This window comes from Rutidosis leptorrhynchoides, chromosome 8, assembly GCF_046630445.1.
Source record: "Rutidosis leptorrhynchoides isolate AG116_Rl617_1_P2 chromosome 8, CSIRO_AGI_Rlap_v1, whole genome shotgun sequence".
Taxonomy (NCBI): domain Eukaryota; kingdom Viridiplantae; phylum Streptophyta; class Magnoliopsida; order Asterales; family Asteraceae; genus Rutidosis; species Rutidosis leptorrhynchoides.
Genome location: NC_092340.1, coordinates 23,333,669 through 23,339,919, shown reverse-complemented (window position 1 = coordinate 23,339,919; position 6,251 = coordinate 23,333,669).

Here is a 6,251-nt window from a genome sequence, read left to right as displayed (position 1 = left end):
CTACTAAAATCCTAATAATATTCCACTATGAAAATTATAGCGAGTTACTACATTATTATGTAATAATAATAATAATAATAATAAGAAGTAGTAATAATACAAATAATCATTCCATGCATTTATTATTAATAAACCAAAATAATACAATACCATACAATACTGATATTTTACATATGCTTATTTTACATAACAAGATAGAGTAGCACACATAAGCAATAAAATAGCGCATGGAAGATTTATGGTTGCGAGGTCGTTCATTCAGAACTATCAGAAACTTCTTCCCATTTGGTTCTCTCTGCCAATTGTTTGTGTGCACATGGTCCGACAGACATTCTGGCAGTGTATTTTATTTTTAGTTGGGGTTTTGAGGTACCCGTTGCCTCAGTGGGTTTAATACAATAAGGGTGGTTACGGATCGAATGGTCCTGTTCTTTTTTAATAATTAAGGACATTTTATTATTGTGGTTGTTTTTATTATCTATAGCAAGTTGGAATTTCTCCTTAGTGATCTCTTTTATTTCATTAGCGAAATCCTCCTCCTTACTGATCTCGTCTGATGACGAACTGTATGAGTCATGTGTAGGAGAATATGATGACGAACTGCAAGAATATGTACCGGTGGTCATGAACCGAAATCAGCCAGGCGTAATCGGCACAACCCGCCCGTCGGCGGTATATCTGGACCAATGTCCATATTTGTTTAGAAATGGACGATCCTCGTTTACTCCAGGGATCATGGGTCCATGCCAACGATACTGTGGCTCCGGAAAACTAGAGTTGGGTGGAGCTGGAACCTCCTCTGGGTTTACCGGGAGTTGAGATTCCCCGGCTAACACAATTTCTTCTTTAATAGGTATTGGAACGCCCTTTTCAGTTGTGGATAGAATAGATTCAGTGTCCGATTCCGAGTCGTACAAAATGATAGGATTAGAAGAATTCATCTATCACATAATTGAAACAACAATTACGTTAGCATATAAATATATTGCATATAATGTTTTTGACCAAATGATAAGCAAAAATCAGTAAAAACAAATATGGTCATAGTCCAGACTCACTAATGCATCCTAACAATTACCAGTTAAACACACTAATGTAATTTCTGGTTCCCTATGACCTCAAGCTCGGATACCAACTGTAACGACCCGCCAAAATCGCTATTGACGCGGCACGTTAATCATTGATTCCACAGTGAGGTTTTGACCTCTATATGATACGTTTTGATAAAATATTGCATTCATTAAAGTAAATGACTTTCTAAACATAGAAAGTTATAAACATGTGGGCAAGTGCTTAGGTATAAGCAAAACCCCGAAATACATAAGTCTTTAATTTACAGGTTGACATCACAGTCCAATTATTTATTACACAATGCAGTTTTATTTTGAATGCAATAAACTTTGTACAAGCATGAGAGACTCCATGCAGGCAACAAGCACATCACAGCGGAAGCATTCTAAGGACCTGAGAATAAAACATGCTAAAAAGTCAACACGAATGTTGGTGAGTTATAGGTTTAATTGCTCGAGTCATAAACATATATAAAGATAGACCACAAGATTTCATCAAAAGTTTATCAATAGATTCTACGTAACAGAGCACCCTGGTAACTAAACTTAACGCTATAGTGATAATTACCCCATTCGTTTTAATACACGCAAACCAACGTGTCTTAAACTCAAATAACATACGTCCGTTAAAAGGCTAGCGCTCTAGCTCGGACGGGGATGTCAAGCCCTATGGATCCATATACAATTATTCGCGCCCACCAGTCCACATCCTATGTACTGGCAGCTACTAGTTACCAAAGCTAAGGGATTTTCGGTTTAACTCAGTGTAGAATTTAGTATGTACTTGTGTCTTATCGCGTTTAAAATAAATTGCATGTATTCTCAGCCCAAAAATATTTAAAGTATTTAAAAAGGGATCTATAACTCACAGTTCAATATTGCGATTCAATATTGTAGGCAAATTGCGTAGACGTAATGATGGTAGACGACTGTATGGTTGGCCTTGGATTCAAGAACAATACCCCGAATAATACCCAATATTTCCTTAGTTTAAAGCGGTTTGAAACCCGAATTAAAAACACCCTCGTATATACCTTATTATTATTAAACTTAAATTTAAAATTAAAATTATAATATAAATATAAATATTGAGAGATAAATGTGAAAAAAATTCGTCGAACGAACTGCGTATTTATATTACTTTTCGATTTACTGTAGCTCATGCGATCGCATGAGTTTTCAGTGTTTTTGCCATGCGATCGCATGGCCGCCTTTTCCGTTTTTGTTTGCTAGTTCGTCGACATCAAATAGTGTGTAATGTAGCAAATAGTGTCGCTGTAGCAAATAGTGTTTTACTGTAGCAAATAGTGGTTTACTGTAGCAAATAGTGTTTTACTGTAGCAAATAGTGTTTTACTGTAGCGAATTGTGTTTTACTGTAGCAAAGTAATTTTTACTGTAGCAAATAGGGTTTTACTGTAGGAAAGTCGTTTTTACTTGTACATATATATATACATACATATAATTGTTCATGAATCGTCGAGAGTAGTCAAAGGTAATTGTATATATGAAACAGTTCTAAAATTTTGAGACTCAATCTAACAGACTTTGTTTAACGTGTTAAAATAATAAATCGTATAGAGAATTGGTTTAAATTAGTTGAAATTTTTCGGGTCATCACATGGACATTACGTAACCCTCGTCCCTTTGATGACATTACAACACGCTGTCTTATCAATGGCCATAACGGTTATGTTCCACAAGACCAAGGATGGGAAGTAGTCCTAGTAAAACCAGAATGCATGACTTGTTTCTGGACGTATGAATTACGTGTCTTTATTACCTTTGCTGAACGACTTGTGTACTAGCTAGAATTATCTTCACAACTATCTTGTATCAAAGTTATTGTGTGCTATATTTCATGCTATATGTAAAATAAGCGGTATTGTAAGTTTATAAAATATTGTGTAAAAGTTTGAACGCGAAATATTATTATAATCAGTTTTTCATATAGAATTGTAGTAGTTGAATTGTATATTAGCTACTAAGTATGAACTTAACGGGTAGGCACTACCCGAATTTAAACTTATAAAATGCTAATATGAAGAAAAAGCTTTTATAAATAAGTTCATATTACGCTACGAAATACTATTGACTACTCTTGATATTCTATATGATTAACTCGTTTCATTTGACTATTTTGAAGGAAATGGCACCGACTACTCGACACACCTTGAATATGAGCGAAGAGGAATTTCGTGCCTTTATTGCTTCAAACATAGCTGCATTATAGGCTGCGCTACATACCAACAATAACCTTGGATCTAGCAGTACAGGAAATCGTGTAGGATGCACCTACAAAGAATTCACTGCCTGCAAACCTTTGGAATTTGATGGAACCGAAGGACCGATCGGATTTAAACGGTGGACCGAGAAAGTCGAATCAGTGTTTGCCATAAGTAAGTGTACCGTCCCAGAACCGAGGTCAATAAGCTCAAGACAGAACTTAGAGGGTTACGAACCCAAGGATTTGATATTACCACGTACGAAAGACGATTCACAGAATTATGCCTATTGTGACCGGGAGCGTTCAAAGATGAGGAAGAGAAGATCGACGCGTTTGTGAAAGGATTACAGGAAAGAATCCAAGAAGATATAAGTTCACACGAGTCCGCCTCCATACAACAGGCATGTAGAATGGCTCACAAACTAGTGAACCAGATTGAAGAAAGAATTAAAGAACAGACTGCTGAAGAGGCCAATGTGAAGCAAGTCAAAAGAAAGTGGAAGGAAAACGGTGATAAGAATCACCAATACAACAACAACAGCAATTACAACAATAATCGCAACAACTATCCCAACAATCGCAACATCAATCGCAACTACAACAAACGGCCCAACAACAACAACAACAACAACAACAACAACAACAACAACAACAACAACAGCAACTACAACAATCATCCCAACAACAATAATAACCGCAACAACAACAACAATCAGAAGCAGCTATGCCAAAGGTGTGAAAAGTATCACTCGGGGTTCTGCACCAAATTTTGCAACAAGTGTAAAAGAAATGGTCATAGCGCGGCGAAGTGTGAGGTCTACGGACCAGGGGTTAACAGAACGAAAGGAATAAATGGTGTCGGAACGAGTAATGGTGGAGCAAGTAGTGTCGGAGCAAGTTATGCCAATGTAGTTTGTTATAAATGTGGAAAACCGGGCCACATTATTAGAAATTGCCCGAACCAGGAGAACACGAATGGACAAGGCCGCGGAAGAGTTTTCAATATTAATGCGGTAGAGGTACAGGAAGACCCAGAGCTTGTTACGGGTACGTTTCTTATTGACAATAAATCTGCTTACGTTTTATTTGATTCGGGTACAGATAGAAGCTATATGAGTAGAGATTTTTGTGCTAAATTAAGTTGTCCATTGACGCCTTTGGATAGTAAATTTTTACTCGAATTAACGAATGGTAAATTAATTTCAGCAGATAATATATGTCGGAATCGAGAAATTAAACTGGTTAGCGAAACATTTAAGATTGACTTGATACCAGTAGAGTTAGGGAGTTTTGATGTGATAATCGGTATGGACTGGTTGAAAGAAGTGAAAGCAGAGATCGTTTGTTACAAAAATGCAATTTGCATTATACGAGAAAAAGGAAAACCCTTAATGGTGTACGGAGAAAAGGGCAACACGAAGCTACATCTTATTAGTAATTTGAAGGCACAAAAACTAATAAGAAAAGGTTGCTATGCTGTTCTAGCACACGTCGAGAAAGTACAAACTGAAGAAAAGAGCATCAATGATGTTCCCATTGCAAAAGAATTTCCCGATGTATTTCCGAAAGAATTACCGGGATTACCCCCACATCGATCCGTTGAATTTCAAATAGATCTTGTACCAGGAGCTGCACCAATAGCTCGTGCTCCTTACAGACTCGTACCCAGCGAGATGAAAGAACTGCAAAGCCAATTACAAGAACTTTTAGAGCGTGGTTTCATTCGACCAAGCACATCACCGTGGGGAGCTCCTGTTTTGTTTGTCAAGAAGAAAGATGGTACATTCAGGTTGTGTATCGACTACCGAGAGTTGAACAAACTTACCATCAAGAACCGCTACCCACTACCGAGAATCGACGACTTATTTGATCAACTACAAGGCTCGTCTGTTTATTCAAAGATTGACTTACGTTTCGGGTATCATCAAATGCGGGTGAAAGAAGATGATATTCCAAAGACTACTTTCAGAACACGTTACAGTCATTACGAGTTTATGGTCATGCCATTTGGTTTAACTAATGCACCAGCTGTGTTCATGGACCTTATGAACCGAGTGTGTGGACCATACCTTGACAAGTTTGTCATTGTTTTCATTGATGACATACTTATTTACTCAAAGAATGACCAAGAACATAGTGAACATTTGAGAAAGGTGTTAGAAGTATTGAGGAAGGAATAATTGTACGCTAAGTTTTCAAAGTGTGCATTTTGGTTGGAAGAAGTTCAATTCCTCGGTCACATAGTGAACAAAGAAGGTATTAAGGTGGATCCGGCAAAGATAGAAACTGTTGAAAAGTGGGAAACCCCGAAAACTCCGAAACACATACGCCAGTTTTTAGGACTAGCTGGTTACTACAGAAGGTTCATCCAAGACTTTTCCAAAATAGCAAAACTCTTGACTGCATTAACGCATAAAGGGAAGAAATTTGAATGGAAGGATGAACAAGAGAAAGCGTTCCAGTTATTGAAGAAAAAGCTAACTACGGCACCTATATTGTCATTGCTGTAGCGACCCGACAAAATCGTCATTTAACGGCGCCGTCTACTTAGGTCCCGTTACGTGGTCATAAGTCTTTAAAACAACGTTTGACCAAAAGATATGTCGCATTCATTTCAAATGTAAAGATTGTTCAAGTTTACAAGAATAGTTCCACCACAAGTTACGATACAAAGTTTTAAGTACAAATGAAACTTATGCGACACAATTTAAAAGTATCCAAAAGACACTCCATGTATGCATATATACTCGACATCCAATGCAAGTATCAAAATAATGAGCGGAAGCATGTATCATGTATCGTTCAAGGACCTGAGAAAAACATAGAAATCTGTCAACGAAAACGTTGGTGAAATCATAGGTTTAAGTAAGTAAGTACAAGTGAACCACAAGATTTGCATCAACGAAATAATAGTAATACATTCCAAAAGTTTGTTTCACGAGCACCCAATTATCA